General features: G+C 40.4%; 2 protein-coding genes across 3 annotated transcripts in view; one reads left to right on the top strand and one right to left on the bottom strand.

Moving 5' to 3' along the window:
• sox1a (SRY-box transcription factor 1a) overlaps nt 1-20,226 on the top strand; it is a 93,541-nt gene that overhangs the window by 37,214 nt on the left and 36,101 nt on the right. The gene's annotated exons all lie outside the window — the stretch shown is intronic.
• Nucleotides 5,474-20,226, bottom strand: part of spryd7b (SPRY domain containing 7b) — a 168,468-nt gene continuing 153,715 nt past the window's right edge. Inside the window, exon 6 of the transcript XR_013629555.1 lies at nt 5,474-5,490. The gene's annotated coding sequence lies outside the window, so the exon portion shown is untranslated. The remainder of the gene's footprint in view (nt 5,491-20,226) is intronic.

Genomic DNA, 20,226 nt, shown 5'->3' with positions numbered 1-20,226 from the left:
GATAACCATCAAGCTGAACTCAAAGTGTTATCCGTAAGCTATCACCACGCAGATACAACCTGGATTTGTGTGTGTGTGTGTGTGTTTGTGTGTGTGGTTTTTGGACGACAAGGGCGTGCTTCATCCCGGTGAAGCCCTCAATGTCCTGAAACAGAAGGAAGTGACTCTTGAGGGAGTGTGTTGGAGCACCGGTGCTTGTGACAATTCCATGAGGGCATGAGTGCGTTCTAAAGTGCTGTCCAGTCTTTAATTAACCACCCTGCTTCCTGTCGCATCAGGCCAGCCCGAACATGCGGCACACGAGTAAGGCCACTGCAGACCCCCACCAGGGTTGAACTGTAAACAAATGTCGAAAAAAAAAAAATAGTTGAGCATCCTATTTGTGTGTCCTAGTTTACGATACACCAGTAAGTCATGGCGGTACGATTGCATTTTGCAAACGGACAAACTTCTACCAACAAAAGTGGTGGAAAGAAGGATCAGGCGCCATATTTTATATTTTCAGGCGACTACTCGGTTTTCTTTGGTTGTTATGCACCAAAACTTGGTTAATCACCATACAGTAGTCTCGTTATATCGATATCGGTTATAACGAATTACTACTTATTAGGATACTATTTTCATTTCCCGGCAAATTTCTAGTCTTTTATGATATAATTAGTTCCGTTAGTACGATACAAGGTTATTATGATAATCCGGTTACTACGATGCCCTTTTCATCTCCCGCCAGCCAATTTGGTCTGCTTATATCGATACAAAAGCAGCTTAAATCAATCTTTGCTTAAGGATTTCAATACCAAAAAAGAACACGGCGAACGGCTGCTTCCAGTCAACTTTATTTTTCACACTTCCACCACCAGAGCACAGCACACACACCGATTCCTGGTTCACAGGTCAACCCGCCCCACATAGCTGGCCAAACACATGCCTGCAACAGAAGAACCAACTGACATAGCATACACACCTATTCCAACGAAGACACAAGCATACAAATACATGTATTTAATTGTGTTGTATTCAGATATCTTTTTATCGCTTGCAATAATCACTGTTTTTCATATGTACATGCTGGCGTTCGTGGCATGTGTTTGGCCAGCTATGTGGGGCGGGTTGAGCATGACCTATGAACCAGGAAGTGCGGGAATCGGTGTGTGTGCTGTGCTCTGGTGGTGGAAGTGTGAAAAATAAAGTTGACTGGAAGCAGCCGTTCGCTGTGTTCTTTTTTTGGTATTGAAATCCTTAAGCAAAGATTGATTTAAGCTGCTCGACATTGTTCTATACTATAGAACAATGTCGAGTGCATTATTGCCCACTTTTAATGCAGTTCGGGGCAGGATCGGATATATGGATAGTCCGGTTATATCGGTATTTTTTCCGACTCCCGAGAATATCGATATAACGAGACTTTACTGTATTTGTATAAGCAGGTTAATTTTTATTGTGGTTCATGAAAAATGACTTAAGCCCTAGTAATAGGACACTAGCATATGTATTTTGGAATGGGCGTTTAAACTGTTTCATCGGTACCTAGCTGTGTCCAAGTAAATGTGCCTTTTTGTCTGATGACAATAAAGTTTTGAGGAACTTGGATTTACGAATTTTCAAACATGTCACTGCTATTTCTGCTAGTTCTACTTTAAATGTGTCTACTTTTGTCAGAGATGCAAAATAAGGAAACAGACTACAGTTAATTTTAATATGTGGGCCCCCCCCCGGACAGACAAGTAATGCCCAAATAGGTGGTGTAAAAATGGACTTTGTCATGTTTTGTAGTATAGTTTGAATGAATGAAGGTTAAGACAATGCGTGTCCTCACACAGCCCCCCCCCCCTTCCTAGCCTCTCTTCTTCTTCTCCTTTTTGCTGTGGTCCCTCCCCTGGTGAGATGATAAGAGGATCAGTGTTTGGCACGGTGTTGGTATATTTGTACCAGAGGCCTGGGACTCCTCATACTGGCTGCACCTGACACACTGACGATGATGACGAGGATTAGGGCAACACTTTGTCCCATCTTCTCCTTCCTCTTCCTCCTCCTCTTTCCAGCCATGATTCTGGCTTAGTTTGTTGTTGGACCTTTACTCTCTTGTAACCGCCACTCCAGCCTCTCTCTCTCTCTCTCTCACACACACACACACACACAAAGCACCCCCCACCTGCCTCCTTGTCTTTTCAGATGGGAGAAAGCAAAAAGCAAGATGGGGAATGGAGGGTGGGCAAGGGGGGGTGCATAGATTTACCGCCATTGTGTGTCAATCATTTTCTGTGTGTGTGTGTGTGTGTGTGTGTGTCCTAGTGATTAGCTCTATCCAATACTGGGTTTGTGCTGGTGATATGCAATAATAATAATAATAACAATACAGTAAGACAGGGTGTCCAAAGTGCAGCTTCAGGGCCATTTGCGGCCTGCAGGTTATTTTTTTATTGGCCTACAATAAATTGTAAAAATACACACAAGAAAAAAACACAACAAAATTTAAAAAAGGAGCCAGAAAAAAAGTTATGATGGTGTTAGTGACACAAAACTGATATGCAGGCTTTAAAAAAATACATAAATCAAACTTCTTAGCATTTTGGGTTGATTTGAACTTTTTTTCTGAAATAATATTAATAATGCCCCCCCCCCTGCAGTAAGTCCTTAAAGAGTGTGCATGAGTTTGTTACATGTATTCACACTGTTTTGGTTCGGAACATTTACACAACAAATACAATATCTTCGATTATGGCTAGGGTTGATGCCAAGGAGAAGTCAGAGCTCGAAAACCCTGTTCCATCATTAAAGTCTCCTGTTTAGGAACACTTGGCCTTCTGGGTATAACACATATAAATGCACAGAGGAAGTAGAGAAGATGAAGTTGAAAAAAACTTATTTTTTTATAATAGTATTCATTGAAGAATTGCCCGTTAATTGCCGTTTCATTAAAAAAATAATTTCAGCTGTTTTCAAAAGAGCTAAGCTGTTTTATGTTTTGCATTTTGTCCCCTTACTTACTTCTCCCCCTCCAAACTGTGATTATGATATAATATAAACGCAGCAATACTTTATTGGTTTTCAAGAAATATAAATTCCAAACCCGCTATACTACTTTTGGTCACTTTCTATGATCATTTTCTCTTTTTTAAACTACTTTTTCTAGCTCACCATCTCCCTGCAGGAACACTCATCCATGCATCCCTCGCTTTTTTTTTTTTTGCCGGTGTCATAAGTGGGTGTACAGAGTATCGCCTTGAGCTGCAGCTGAACATGAGAATCAACACAAACTGGGGCAGTGACAGTCTTTAAATCGGCTTTAGATCACTATGAAAAGGTAAAGGATTAGGATGCTTTCTGCCGTCATGAAGAGATAGGAGGACGCCGTTTTGGAGGAGCGCCCACTCCTCTCCTCTCAGCCCACTTTGGGGACGGGAAGGGGTGGTGGGGGGGGGGGGAACCAGGCGTCTATCTTCTAATCTTCTAAAGCACTCTTCTTTTGACGCCATTTGCATGTAGCGAGGCCTACGTAGTTAGCATACGCTCGTGTTCACGGGCTTCAAAGCCTCTCCACTGTGATGGAGGATGAATGTGGCTTATGTGTTGTACGCTATTTCACCATTTTACCCCCACTCTTAAAGGCCTATTTATAGGCCATTGTCATCTTGATACTTGCTTTTAATTTGAGTCATTTACATACTGTATTTGACTTGTGTTTTATTTTGTATAGTGTTTTTTTTTATATTGTTTGGATATATGTGTGTTATTTTACTCTGACAAGAAATGCTGTATTCATAATAGAATACATAATAATAATAATAATAATAATAGAATATAATAGATTAAGTAATATCTCGGATTTCATATAAAATTGTGTCAACGTGTCCAAAAATGATGTGAGAATAAGAGCTTATTTAACCCTACCTCTTTTCTGATCAGCAGTTTGTTCACTTCCTGTATTTAAAATGTCACCATTTCTAATTGGGAGGGAAAGGAATAATGAATGAATGAATGTACCAATAGATGGCTTATGAAGTGATGAAATTAAAACAGTAAATACATATGAAAATTAATACAATATTAACAAATAAATAAATACAGGAAATACATCTATTCATATCCTGTTTTATATTTTGCACTGTATATGTGCCACAAAGTATTTTACTAAATGTATGTATTCAATGAAAACAAATCTCTCCATTCTCAGTGTGTGCTGCCATCTTGTCCCAGAGAGCATCTCCAAAACCAAACAAATGAAATTTCCCCAAAGTAAAACGTTGCTCTTGTTATTCAGATTCAGCTGCTTTAAGGCTCCTTTTGTGTTCCTCTAATTATTCTCCGCTATCAGGACCGTCCACCGGGGTAATTAGTCACTTCTCTCCTATAAGAAAACTGATTCTTATCAGTCTTCACTCTGACATTTATGTAAAAAAAAGATACATATATGTTGGTTTGGTTTAGGATACCCATGAGTTAGTATTTTTATTTTTAATTTGCTTGATAAATTCCCACTGTGATTGCAAAGAACAAAATAAATCAATGAAAGTGGAAAGTGATAAATGAACCATATCCTTTGCATGCATGCTTGGCAACCTTGTCAAATGCGACTGTTGCAGGAAACTTGACACTTTTCAGTAGAACCTACTCAAATGCTCTGTTGATTCATAGAAAAATAATGAAATCACCCCCCCCCCCCACCACCACCAAAAAAGTACTCTTTTGTCAACATTCAATATTTTAATTTAATGGCTAACACAATTTAGTTAAGTACTATAGGGAATACATTTAATATAAAACAAATGTTTTTTTATAAAATATATATTTAGTTTTTTATATCTGAATCAAGAGCAAATGCAAAAAATAATAATTATTGGTTATGTTTTAATTATTGATATCCATATTATTATGTTAGTACAAGCAGCATTTTGAATCCAACTGTTTATATTTCTACACTATACAATTTTTCTGCCTTTTTTTCCTGCATTGAAGGAATTTATCTAATAGTTTTCTTTGGTTTTATTTTCAATTCATTTATTATTTAACATGTTAAACACAGAAAGTGAACAAACGATCTCCGAGACACTGAGAAGGGGGAGGATTAAATAAACTCTGCTTCTTCCGACTCCTTTGGGACATGTTGAATTGGGCAAGTTTAAACGTCTTGTTTCTGATGTGGCTTTATTAATCGGGCGTGTCTCATATGTGCAGGTCGTAGCCTTGTAAGTACTTTTCCATCATAAAATGACAACATCCTTCATTAATCGTCTTGCTAATACACCTTCCAAACCCTCATACAGACAAATGGAAGGATGCGTTTGATACATTTTGTGCATTAAAGATGCTAAAAGTAATCTAGAGTAGGTCAATTTGGCTAAGTTGCGTCCACATCTTGGCTTCTTGGTGTTATAGTTGACAATGCAAATTTGTGTATAATTTGCGAATAATACATTTTTAGTCGATGCTAAGGGTTAAAAAAATTAACTGCCGTGCTGAAAATGACCCCCAGGCCACATACAGTATAATGCAGCTCCGACGATGCAATGCTGGAATCAAAAGTGTCCAGATCAGCATCTCTCAGGATGACATTGGAAGTGTATGATGTCTTAATTGTAATCAAGATGGGGACACAGTATGTGTGTGTGTGTGTATGTGTGTGTGTGTGACCTAGTATCTGTGGCTGGATAATAAAGTCATTTTTTTGAGCTTGGGTAAAGAGGGGAGGGAGCGAGGCTGTTTTTTTTTTTTAATCAGAGTCACTGTGGCCGTTTTTGTTGTCACCCGCCTCGCAGACAGCAGACAAAGTGGCATTTCCTGACTGTTCCCATCCCCGTCTGAGTTATCTGACACCCCCAAAATGCGACTGCCGGTAGCCAGAAGAGGTGAAGGGAAGGGGGGGGGGCGGTACGGACAGACGAACATGCACCCCACTCCCCCACAGCCCTTTCCTTCCTTCGACATCCCACTAAGGAGATGGTTTCTTATCAGATGAAACGAGGAAGTTTATTTTATGGACTAAATCTGGATTGGGGGGGGGGGTGACGGAGGGGGGGTACAGAAATGACACATCCCTCGCGGACACAAAGGGGAGAATGAGATTAGTCCTCCAGCAGCATATATGGCTTTAGTTCAACCTGACAGGCAATGGATTGAAAGGTCATGAAATAATAATCCCTCTATTCTTCCTTCCGCTCTAATCCTACCAAGGGTGTGTTTCACTATGGGAACGTATGGAAGTGCTGCTGCAGGCTGCGTGTTCATTTAGTCGTGTCACTGCGCTTAGATAGGCATCCAATGCTGATTTAAATTAATTAGACTAATTATGATTGAAGAGGGTGGCTTTTTATGACGAGTGCCAGGGTGTCTGCTTTGTGTGTGTGGGTGTGCGTGTGTGTGTGTAACGTACGTTTACACAGTATATTTGCTGAGGTTTTTTCCCCCCCATTACTGTGTGGGTTTTAGATGTTGTCCTACATCGGATTTGTTTGGGTTCTAAAATAAACATTTTTTAATTGGGATCTCGTCCATCGCTACATCATAGTGTCAATGTCATGGGTTCCTTCTATCACAGGTAAAAAAAAAAAGAGGAATTGGGTAAACAAAGCCTATTATTATGTTACATATATTCATTCATTCATTTTCTACCGCTTTTCCTCACGAGGGTCACGGGGGTTGCTGGAGCCTATCCCAGTTGTCTTCGGGCGAGATGCGGGGTACACCCTGAACTGGTTGCCAGCCAATCACAGGGCACATATAGACAAACAACCATTCACACTCACATTTTGTTACATATATTTTGCCTAAATTAAGCATTTTCAAGCATAATAATAAAATACAAATATAAGGTGAAGGAGAAGACATATTCAAATTCTACACTGTTGGGTGAAACATACAGTACATTTTTATGAATAAATAACAAAATAATAACAATAATAACACTTTCTGTCCTCTACAAATTCTACACTGTTGGGTGAAACATACAGTACATTTTTATGAATAAATAACAAAATAATAACAATAATAACACTTTCTGTCCTCTACATATACACATGTAAATGTACTGCAAAACACATGAACACAAGTTTCATTTAAGTCTTAAATGGCTTATTTTCTCTGATTATATCAACTATAGTATGAGAGCATGTGAGCATAGGGGTGTTATTCCATGTTGAGGGCTCTAATAATGTTAGAGGTTGGAAACAGGTGTTCTATGCTCTAACTATGAAAGGATCCCTACTTCACGGAAAGTCACTTATCACGGTCGCCTCTGGTGGTACCTCGGTTAGAGTCCGCTTTGGTTAACATTGAAATATTTTGCTAAAATTTTGCCTTGGTTTGCGTTCGCCCACTTAGTTTGCGTGCACGCATAACAAACTTATGTATTTGTGATTGGTTTGTTTACTCGGCCATCTTGGATCAAGGACCAAAATTTTACACTTTACTACATGTAAGGCAATCAGGTGGCCAAAACAACGGACCCCCTGGTTGATGACTCCTGTCCATGCAATTTTCCACTGAGTGCCGTGACAGCAACATTCCAAAGTGAATACCACTATTGAATTCAAGAAAGTAATCACAAGCTTCAACGATAGTGTCCATGTTGCTTTTGGCAGGATGTACTGGAAGCCCTCATCAACAATAAGTACCATTCTGAAGAATAACAATGTCATCAAGTGACATAATGTTGTGAAAGGAGTAACGGTGTTACAAAGACCACAGACCATGGAAGGTGTTCCGAAGCTGTTGTTAAATGTTCAGTTGTCCTCCTTTACATATGTCATGTTTGTGGCATAAATGTAAAACTGCAATAACAGTCAATTTTTTGCCTCAGTTTGTAGAACCCTTTGGAAAGTATATATTTTTTCCAAGTGCTCTGAGCATTTTCAGTGGAGTTACATGCACAAATGCCAAAAATGGTCCTATTTCGCAATGTTAAAGAATCCTTAAATACATTTTATCCATGATATGATCTGGATTACCCCCAAAATTGAATCAGTTCTTCCATATCCCATTTCCGACATTTCCTGAAAATTTCATCCACATCCATTCAGAACTTTTCCAGTTATTTTGAACCCAAACAGATGGAAAAAAAAAACATAACCTCGGTGTAAAAAAAGGGATTACCCTCCAAGCATAATCTAACCCCCCCCTCTTTGCAAAACTAGTATATTTTATTTTGCATCAAACTATAATTGTTGTCCATAAAATGTATTAATGTGTTTTGTGTTCATATTTTTTAGTCTGGAATGGATTAATTGGATTTATTAACACAGAGGCGATACGTAACATGAACTGACATACTTGTGTGAAAATACAATAAAACAATAAAAATAACAAATGGCAAAGTATTAAAAATAAAAAATGAAAAGTAATTTTTCCATGAACAAATGATGGAAATCAAAATAAAATGAACAAAATAAAAATAACTTCAACAAATGGCAGTTAATCTTGTTTAAATGTTGAAACAGTTTTTTTTCATAAGAAAAGATGGCCATAGCAAACAAAACCTTATCGTATTAACATTATTATATTCCATATATTTATAACATTCCTAACATGTGTAGGACAAGGATAAACACTTGCAAGTGTAAAAACAAGTTAACCACTATAATAAATACAACTAGCAAACCCTTGGAGGTGATATGGTGATGTAACTCCTGTGTATTCTTCTCTGTATTGTTGAGACCGTTTAGAAAAGGGTGATCTCTCGGGGTTCATGCAAGCATATTTTTCCGGAGTGAGGTGAAGCTAGGGGGTGCTGAAAATCATGCTAGCCAGCCAGAAATTCAACTAAACCCATGCGTTGCACCCAATTATTCCATTCATAATTCTTATTCCATTACAGCCTCGCAGCCTCAGACAAAAGACGGGAGGTTTTTTCGAAAGTGGAAAGGAGACAAGAGAGTAAGGAAGGGAGGGTGCACAGGGGGAGCAAGAGCACCATCAGGCCAAGAGATCTGCAGTGGCTGTATATTTCCCAATGCCTAGTTAAAGCTGGCAGACAGGGGTCAGGAAACTTAATTATAGCGTAAGTGGATAGAAACATGCAGACAGATTGGAATGGCAAGGACAACTTTTAATACTGTCTCCCTCTCTCCCACTCCCCCCACCACCCTGTCCTTCTCCCACAATGCAAGGCAGACCCTGCAATCACACCGCCAAACAGCATCCCCCCCCAACCCCCGAGTCGCTGCTTGACAATAACACTAATGCATATCAAAATTATACACTCGGCAAATGTGCGGCTGCCATTACTTTCCAATTTTGCCGCTTCAATAAAATACACATCCGGTGTAATGGCGATATCACAGCAACTTATTTCTACGCCGCGTGTGTCAGATAAGCCCTCACCTGCCGCCACCTCTACTTGGAGTTATTAAAGTGTCGCCATGCCTAACGCAGACTACTGTAGCAGATAAATCTGTTTTTTTTACGTTTAATTTTTTAACTCCAATTTCTATCCACTGTTATAAGAACTTATTTATTTACCTTTATTTAATCATTTTTCACAAAATTTAATTTCTCAATTTAAAATCAGCAAAGACTCAATGGGTGGCACCTGATTTGATTATTTTTATTTTTAAACGTCCAGGACACAGAGAGCCAAAGAGAGAGAGAGAGAGAGAGAGAGAGAGCGAGTGAGAGCGCAAATGCAATCTATTTGCACTGTATAAGATTTGCATATCTGCAGCTCATGAAGCAAGGCTTTAATTTCCTCCTGCAGCAGATAAACATCACCTTGTTGGAGCAGATGGGAGGTGGCAGCGTTGGGGGGTGCTGGGTATGTGGGGGTCATCGGAGAAGACGTGGCACAATGCCGTCAGGTCAGGCATTCAATGGTCAGAAGTAATACGGTTGTTGAAATTTCCATATGGTGGATAGTTTTAATTTGTAGAGGTTTTTTTTTTTTTTTTTGCTAAATAAGGTTAAAATGGGAAATGACGGGTATGAAGTCCTAGAAGTTGGAGGGAGGTTGGATGATGATGGCGGGGTATGTGGTTGGATGGATGGAGGCTATTCATTGTGGCCTTAAAACCACATTTTTATAGATGCTATACATGCATTTATACACAAAATTATCAAAATTATGTCAAAATATTGCCTTTTTCTGCAGGGCTTGCATGGTTAGCTAACTTAACAGCAAAGGTTTTTATCATTAAAGGTCCCCTGGTTTACAAAAGAGACTTTGTAATTATGTTCTAACAGTCCTGAGAACCTGTTTATGAAAAATATGATCAGATCCTTCACTTTTTTGCTCAACTTTTAGGATTTCAGGATGTCATTAAAAAAACCTTCATTATGGACGTGATGCCACCTCTGACCCACCCCGTCTATACAGCCTGGTGTTCTACCAACTATCAGTCAGCTACAGAAACTAAACCCACAAAACACATGATCATCTTTGCGTATATGAGATTTATTTAAAATTGCTGAGAAATACTAGCTTCAGACTAAAATATGCATTACTTTGAACAAAAGCATCCAATTTGGCCACATGTAACCAATAATTCCATTTCTTTCCTAAGGAGTAAATTCCCTCCACTCGCTTCACCACCTTACGATCAATTGATCCGATTGATCCACTTGAGATGGAGTCAAAGCGTAGTCGTTTTTTTTTGGCTGCGTCTGTTGCCGCCTGATAGCTTTGACTTGTTTGACTTTCCCCCCCATGACACGGAAAGATGGCCGCCGCCTGCTTGTTGAAACTCTCTGGAGATACACGAGCCGTTGTTAAGCCCACCTTCCCACGGCTCATCATTGCGCCGCCGGGGCCACTCATCGAAAGTCCCTGTCCTGATGGACTGATGGAGGAAATCAATAAGCAATGATAGACTTCTGCTGTCCACTCAGCTAATCCTGTTAGTGATAGCTGTGGCTTTAATCGAATGGTTGCTTGTACGCAGTGCAGACACCCGAGACAAGTGTGTGTGTGCTCCAATACACACACACACACCAACCTCTTTTAAAAGACTTCTCTAGATTCTTTATATAAGATATATTTCAGTATGGATACAATATGCAATTCCAGAGGTTATTTGTCAAGAGAGGCTGGATGGACAAATTTAGCATCTAAGTCCAAGTTAAATAAAGATATCCTTTGCATTATACCATCGTCTTTTTTTTTTTTTTTTTTTGCTCCTTGATCATTTGATAAAGATTTTTTTCAAATGGATACAAGGCGCCAACCGAGATATCGTATCCATATCAAAGGGCTAAAACTCCTCTCTTCCGTCGCTGCGGCACGAGCGTTTCTGGGTTAATACTTTAACCCCTTCCCCTGTGTAAAAAAAAAAAAAAAAAAAAACGGCGAGGCCCCAGTGGCACATGTTTAAAGGTACATTAAGGGAGCAGATCAATTGTATATGACATAATCTCCAGCTCCTCTTTTCAGGCGCTCTCTCTCACTTCCTTAATCTCTCTGTTCTTAAACCCTCATCTTCTAAAAGAGCCTGAAAGCTCCCTTCATCTTCTCCTAGCGGGGGGAAAACCGCAAAGCTGTCACGGGAGTGAAGATGAGGAGGAGGAGGAGAAGGTATTACTGAAGTCTGATTAAATTAACACTGGGATGCGGATTCATCTTCCCCACTCATCTTTGAAAGTGAGCTCAACTTGTTGCATGGACGTCTTTGCTTCCTGTTAATCATCTACACCGTGTTCAACTTGGGGTTTCTGATTTGCATAGGAAGATAAATAAATGCAAGATAATGCTTGCTAGTGGAACACCGCGGTACCCCCCCCCCCCTCACCGTCTCCCCACCCCTGGATGCACTGTAACCTCCACCTTGCTCTTGTGGAGGCAAAAAGCGGAACAATCCCCCCTCCAAGTGCTTTAATTACAAGGTTCCTACATCCAAATAACAAGAGGTTTACATGAGTCCCGCATGAGTCGCTCATTATTCAGGAACTCGTCTCGCTGTACAACCCCCCCCCCCATTCCTTATACAAATGGTACGCAACAATGAGTGAAATCCCATCATGCACTTGCTCAAGTTCACTTTGTCCAACCTCTTATTTCAACACTACTGCAATTCTTCTGATGCTCATAACAAACTTGCATCATTGATGATAAATCATTCTTGGGTGAATCCTTCATAGAAAAAATACTCTAGATCTGTGCTTAGTCGTAACCATAACATATCATAGGATTTATGTTATAGTATTTTTCAACACTTGTAAGTCAGAGGTGCCGCAATGATGTTACAGTCGTCCCTTGCCACGATTTTCGGGGTTTCGAATTTTGCGGCTTCACTCATCAAGCAATCATTGGACAAAAATATTGTATTGGCATTTTCAACATCACAACTATAAATATATCATATTCATTCATTCATTTTCTACCGCTTTTTCCTCACAACTGTCGCAGGCGTGCTGGAGCCTATCCCAGGCGGGGTACACCCTGGACTGGTCGCCAGCCAATCACAGGACATATATAGACAAACAACCATTCACACTCACATTCATACCTATGGACAATTTGGAGTCGCTGATTAACCTAGCATGTTTTTGGAATGTGGAAGGAAACTGGAATGTGGGAGAAAACCCACACATGCACGGGGAGAACATGCAAACTCTACACAGAGATGGCCGAGGGTGAATATATAATATGTAATATGTAATATAATATGTAATAACACTTAGCTATGATATACGTAACTACAAAACTATTGCATCCATCCATCCATTTTCTGTTCCACCGGCATGCTGGAGCCTATCCCAGCTTTCTTCGGGCAAGAGGCGGTGTACACCCTGGACTGGTCGCCAGCCAATCACAGGGCAGATATAGACAAACAAGCATTCACACCACACTCGCATTCCATTTATAAAAAATGTATTTACTTTGTGGACATTCACTTCTCACGGTCAGGTCTGGAACCAATTAGGGATTTCTTTGTTGGAAGTGTTTCTAGCCTTGGTGCTGAAATTTAGACAGACAGACAGACAGTCAGTTAGTAAACCCAACTGGCAACAAAGCCCTTTTGTGCATAGACATATATGACGCCATACGTAGACGCCACAGTGCTGAATCGAATGTGGCAAGAGAGAAGGGGAATAGCACCTTATTCATATGCAGCATGAATTCGTTCCAAGTTCATCTTTGACCTTATTATACATTTTCAGAGGTAAAGACTTCCACACCACTATGTACATCTGTGTAATACTTGTTTTTATAGTCAGTATAGTTACTCCAGACCCCATTCACTGTGCAATATCTGACCAACCTCCATGTGCAATATTAAAGGCTCTAAATGCAATATACCAAGTTCTATGTGAAGTATTTCCATAATGCCTCATATTAACTCACAAGCAAGATCTCAGTGTATAGACTGATCATATATCTCATCTCGTTTCATATTATCTACATACTGTATTGTATATAACTCTGGGAAAAACTGTTGATTTTGTTAATACTTGGGTTGTTTATATTGTTTATTTTTCTATATGGTGTATTTAGTACTGCTTAACTGCTTCTGTACTCTTGCTGCTGTGCAATTCAAATATCCCCACTGAGGGACGAATAAAGGCATATCTTATCTTAAAGACTGAAAAACTACTTATGATTGTATTTGGACATTAACTAATAATTTTACAAACAGAATTTGCTGTCTTTGTGCCTACTAAGTTCTTGTGTGTGCCTAACATTAATGTTAATGAGCTGAGTTTGTCCAGACATATCTCAAAGAGGCACTATTCCACCTGATCCACTTCTCCATATACGTACAATGTAAACTATGCACTTGCTGAATGTAATAAATGCCGTAAATCACATACAATGGAACATTAAAGAGTTGGAAAGGAGGACACCAATGTGAGCAACACTACCAAAGCTTTGTGAGCGACAGTGCTAACACTACACTCACATTTGAAGAGCAACATCATCCGAGGTGAGCCTTTTCACTGAAGAAGACAAAATGATCCAAACTTACAACAGTGGCAATTTGCAGTCTTCTCAAAATAACTCAACACACAGCCATTAATGTCTAAAACACTTGCAACAAAAGTGAGTGCAACCTTATGTTAAACTGTACAAATTAGGCCCAGTTCGACGTTTTCAACTCCCGGAGGTCATGTGACTCATTAGTGGTACAAGGTCTTAGGTGTGAATGGTGTTAAATTTGGTATTATTGCTCTCATACTGGTTTGTATGGTACTTCATGGCAAAGACCTCTCTGCACATGGGAAAAGATGCATTGTTGCTCTATATTAGAATGTTGTAGGGTATAGGACGATTACCAGCACCCTGAAATGAAACCTATACCACACATAACACATTAACAGGACAGCTTCCACTCAGAACAGGTCTGGTCCACCAAAGAAGATGGGGGAACATGCTCAGCATCTTGCATTTCTGGTCGGGGGGGGGTCAGTTGGTCAGTTTTCAGACCTTACGCCACACTCTGCATCAGACTAAGTCCTATGGTCCTACAGTTAAGCATGGTGGTGGGAATATCAATGTATGGGGCTGCATGAGTGCTGCCGGAACTGGAGCGCTTAGTTCATTGAAGAAAACATGAATTCCATCATGTACTCATTGGGAGTGACCAGGATGGATAGGATCAGGAAGGGGTACATCAGAGGGACATTACATGTTTAGAGAGATAAAGTCAGAGAGGCCAGACTGAGATGGTTGGGACATGTCCCGAGGAGAGATAGTGAATATATTGGTAGAAGGATGCTGCGTTTAGTGCTTCCAGGTAGGAGGCGTAGAGGAAGACCAAAGAGGAGGTTTATGGATGTAGTGAAGGAGGACATGAGGGTAGTTGGTGTGAGAGAGACAGATGCAAAAGACAGGGTTGGATGGAGAAGAAGAAGATGACTCTGGCATGCTGAAGCCAAGTATTCCAAAATGATAAGGACCCCAAACACACCTCTAAGTGCTGGAGCCTATCCCAGCTGTCTTTGGGCGAGAGGCGAGGTACACCCTGGACTGGTCGCCAGCCAATCACAGGGCACATATAGACAAACAACCATTCACACTCACATTCATACCTATGGACAATTTGGAGTCACCAATTAACCTAGCATGTTTTTGGAATGCGGGAGGAAACCGGAGTACCCGGAGAAAACCCACGCATACTCGGGAAGAACATGCAAACTCCACACAGAGATGGCCGAGGGTGTAATTGAACCCTGGTCTCCTAGCTGTGAGGTCTGCGTGCTAACCACTAGACCGCCGTGCCGCCCGAATCTCATTTATATCTAATATTATCTTTATTATGTCTAATTTTATTGCTAATACTGATCCAAAATGTCTTGATGCGATGAAGGATTAAGATTCAAGGGGAATCTGACAGTGTTCACCCGAGCCGAGTGGCGAAAAGAAGTTTGCGTAATGGTGCGAAATTAATAACACCCTAAAGTGTTTCATTTAAAAAGTCGAAGCTAAGGCCGTGACAAGATCCAAAGATGTAAACCAATTAAAATGTGGTAATTGCTTTGCTAATTTCTCCTATGAATTTCTCAGAGTGTACCAAAGGGTAGGAGCATAATAGGTGAAATGTTTTAACCTTTCCGTGCTTTGATTTCCTCTTCTCAGCCGTCTTTCCTGCTGTCCTTGTATTTTAATTGCTCATCTCTGCTCGCCGCCTCTATCTTTGCTTTGTGCCTAAACCTGAACTAACTGTTAGGGATGATTGTAACTTTTAACTGTCATTTATATTCCCATTAATCAACATGTTGTGTTGTGACTTTTACCGTAGTGGGCTTTCCTCTGGAACCTCTCCGATCTCTATTACACCCGTTAGAGGTGTCGAAAACATGAAAAGAGCAAATGAATCTTCATCTTTTTTGCACCGGATGACAAGGTGTCCTGCCATGTTATTTGTTCCCGTCTCGCTCAAACTGTGTTTGAGAAAGCGGTCCATTGAATTGTCATCCGTCATGGTTAGTTAGATGCTTGTCAGCTACCCAGTGGTGCAGCAGTCACCCCTGACCTGGAAGCATTATATCCAAATCACATTACACGGCCTCGTGTTCTTTATTCCCTGCCTTTTTCAAGTCGCCAGAGTGAGACATCTGTCCAGCCCTGTTTGTGTTGACTTCCCACTCCAGCCTTGTGTCTTAATTAGCTGATCTGATTTTCCGTGGGCGTGCGCCTTTTTTGTGCGTGTCCATGCTCGTTTGCTTATTGAAGGATTTTACTGGTGACTGACGGGCTGATCAGGGGGAGATAAAAAAAACACAGCAGCCAAAAAGGACCTGCAATTCATTAATTGTGACAATAATGAATTGGAGCTTTAAAAAAAATGTGTTTGTTCATTAGCAATCCAGGGCTGGTTGATGTGGCCTTCTAGGGGCCGTCATCCAGTGATGTCCTTTACTCAAGTAGTTTTACAGCACTCGAGTCCTTCGCCCCTTTGAAAGTTATAATTAGAGTATCAGTGGGAAACGTGCATCTTCAAACACGTTTTGGGTGTTTTTAATATCACGTCCTCAACAACACGAACACGTATTTAAAAAAAGAAAACAAAAAAATTACCTGTGAGATTTGTCCTGTTTTGTCCACTCTAAAGTTCATGATTGAGACTTTTTGGCATAGTTTGGGCACTTTTTCCAGAATGTTTGTATGCAGCTTGTCTTTTATATTGTCTTTATTTTATTCTAGTTGGATTTTTAGTGGTGTGTTTCCTGACTTTCTTCAGGCCTTTTATTGGTTATAATAGTCTCAGTCAGTATGTTTCCATTCCCTAAATTAATCAGATTACTCAAATCATCAGTATTCTCAGTGTTTCTCATTATTCTCACCACAATTATTGCCCATAAATTGTGCGCCTCCCCAAACGCTTGCTGCTCCTTTCAGAATGTTTTTTCCGTTTGACCTGTTACGTCACATTCATTCATTTCATTTCTACCGCTTTTTCCTCACGAGGGTCGCAGGGGTGCTGGAGCCTATCCCAGCTGTCTTCGGGCAGGAGGCGGGGTGGTACACCCTGGACTGGTCGCCAGCCAATCACAGGGCACATATAGACAAACAACCATTCATACTCACATTCATACCTATGGACAATTTGGAGTCGCTAATTAACCTAGCATGTTTTTGGAATGTGTGAGGAAACCGGAGTACCCGGAGAAAACCCACACATGCACGGGGAGAACATGCAAACTTCACACAGAGATGGCCGAGGGTGGAATCGACCCCTGGTCTCCTAGCTGTGAGGTCTGCGCGTTAACCACTTAGTCACATATAAGCCAAATATCTTGGCCAGTGTTGCCAGATTCCCCTACAAAGAGCGATTTTACATTTCTGTTTGTAAAGTCGCTTGCAAATTCCCAGGTTGCCTGTTTTGGTTTGTTTTCAGAGAGCTAGTAGCTTGTTTCTCTTGCAAGACCTGGCAAACTACATTGTGCTGCTCTATCAATCCCAAAACAGGTACATGTCAGACACAACTTTTGCCCTCTATTGAATTCATGATTAGCATCTTCAACTGGATAGCTTGCAATTTGTGCAAAAAACAGTGCAGGTCACCGCAATGTGCTACTTTTTACATCACAAAGTACGACCGTTCGGCTTCCTCCATTCACATATTGTATACTCTACTTTACTAGCCTTTACTTATAATAGCCACTAATGATAAATACACTTATTTTTATTCTACACATTAATGAGCTACAAAGCAACAATATAGATCATGGCTAAAGTTACATCCAACAAACATAGACACATATAAGCAATGCAACAAGCATGTGTCTACATGTATGATTAAAAGCAAATTTTATGCAAATGTGTGCAATATTTATACAATATAGTGTATGTAAACGTACTGAATAAGGATGCTCCGATCGATCAGCCACTGATCAATATCGTTTGATTTCTGTAAAAAAAAAAAAACAATACAAGTGATCAGATTCTATGTGATTAAATCCTAAAGTTTGACACCAAAACTCAGATTTACTTGAAATTCATCACACAGATCAATATTGCTCTACAGAAACAACCACTGTAACTTTGTTTAGCTGAATCACCGCTAAATTTGGTGCACCCCATTAGGAGACTGACTCACATGTCTGTAAATTCTGAGTATGATTGGTTGACAAACATGGCCGCCACAAAGCAAAACAATGATTTGAAAAGGCGTGACATTGAGCCTTTCTCTGTTTATAATACATGTGTGACATGGATACTAGCATGTCTTCCAGGGCATTTTGACCACAACCCACAGGGGGCGCCACAAATGGGGTGTCCTGATTGGATGATAGAACTTCACAATGTGTTTTAAGAGCATCACAACCTGGCATGGTTAGATAGAAATGTCATACAAAATATATTGCCGCTTGTTTTTCTGAGTCCAGAAATGGAATCCGGGTTTTACTGTCTCCCAACAAAGACCATCGCCGCACCAACCAAGCGTACACACCGCTTTTAGCTCCTTCAATTGTGATGTTCTCAGTCCAAGGCCGAGCACCATTCAGGTGCTCACACGGCTCCCATTCCAAGCTCCACTGCCTTCAATTAGCATTTAACTCATGAGTGTGAGTGAGTAGCTCCTTGTTCTCCCAAAGTAGACCAGGGAATTCAATTTCTCCCCCGCTTGGCTCGCACAATAGGCACTGGAGGTCGGTAAGATACAACCTCAGAACGATCCGCCAGCTTTTTGAATAATCTGCGCGTCCTTTGTTTACCTGTCCTTCATCGTTTGTCTGTTTTGCTCTGCTATCTATATGTTTTCCTTCAATCTGGTTGGTTCTCTCAGCCGATGGACATTGGAGGAATTGCAGAGGAATTTTGGTGATGAATGTGTGTTGATAGGTCAATGACACAATAAATTAATGTTACATTTATTTGCATTATAAACAATAACGCAGGTTTTGCAGGAAAGCTGGGGCAGACAACACCTTGGACTGGCTGCCAGTCAATCAGTGGAAACTCAGTTTTTGTGATTAATCAGTTATAAATGGTTGGTCTAAAAATCTTACTAAAGCAAATAATATAAATCCTGAATTTGGGGGGCGCATTTTGTAATAAAAACACATTACGAACACAGTTGGACTCACACAATGTATTGGTAAGACTGAGTGACCAAGACTTGGGATTCTTTGTTTTGGCAGTGCAGTCTGTGGAATGATATGCAGGCAAATTAAATACTTTTAGTATAATTGTAGTGTCACATGATTGGGTGGGTCTGTATTGTTTCTGATTCGGTGAACCAATACAAACAAATGATCAGCGTCCTCCATGTTTCTGGTGAGTTGGCTAATTTGAGTCAGCTGGATTCAGCTCATTAACCTGGATGATTCAGGAAACAAACAAGCTCTAGTAAGAATTCACAATGACGACACCGCAAGGATTTCTTCAAGGATGACAAGTCTTGGGGGTGGTGGGCCGGGAGCGCAGCCAAATATCTTTCAATTGCTAGACGGCCACTCTATCCCCTCAGCCACACGTCGCCCACAAGACATCTTCCACACAATTGAAAGTAATCCACCCTTTTTTAAAAAAAATGAATTAACTCCTCCTCAGTTGGCTGGCTGTCTTACTTTTGCTTGCTCATGTCATTAGGGACGTTTATTCTCAAGAGGATTTAGTTGGAAATTGTACAAAAAGTTATGGCCTCGACATATGGGAGGCGCTTCTAGTCCATTCATTTTCAACGCAACCTGCGTGACAGGGCAATTATCGCGAGTCCGCGTCCTGCCAAGCGACACACAACATTTGTGCATGTTATTGTGTACATGCAATGCAATTTGAAAGTTGAAACGTTCCAAAAATGTTCAGTTTTTCAACTTTCATTGACCGATAAATGACAGATAGGTTACTTGGTTGCCGTCTCTCCGTGCTGTCAATGAATCTCTGACTATTCGTGGTCGTCAACCAGTCTTTCCTGGCTGTCACTGATGTCTCAGAATGTTAATTAAGCAAATCCACTAATGCTTCTGGTCACATTTTAGAGATGTTCCTGGAATCATTGGGCGTTTTGGGGTCTTTCAACATCATCCACCCTCAACCAGGTGACCCAACCAGGTGCTAATAACACCCTGGCTTATGACCAGATCGCTGGTGAGCTACTATGACTCCAAAATGTACATTTTGCACTGTCGGATCATTTATTGCAAACAAGCTTTGAAGTGAAATACATTGTTCATCAGCTGATCAAAAGCTTATCCTGAGACCATAGCCTTTAAAAGACAGTTTTGACAAAAAAATGTGTATTCAGTGTCATTTTCTGTCAGGTATTCACACTGTCAAGAAATGAATACACCAAAACGGTGGTTTGACAAAAATAGGTTATCCTTGAACCTAACCACAATTAAAATGTCATTTGGTAA

This window comes from Doryrhamphus excisus, linkage group LG12 (assembly GCF_037039965.1).
Source record: "Doryrhamphus excisus strain RoL-2023G ecotype Guam linkage group LG12, RoL_Dexc_Guam_v1.1, whole genome shotgun sequence".
Classification (NCBI taxonomy): Eukaryota; Metazoa; Chordata; class Actinopteri; order Syngnathiformes; family Syngnathidae; genus Doryrhamphus; species Doryrhamphus excisus.
Note: the sequence above shows the minus strand (reverse complement) of the source record. Positions and strands in the feature narration are given on the sequence as shown.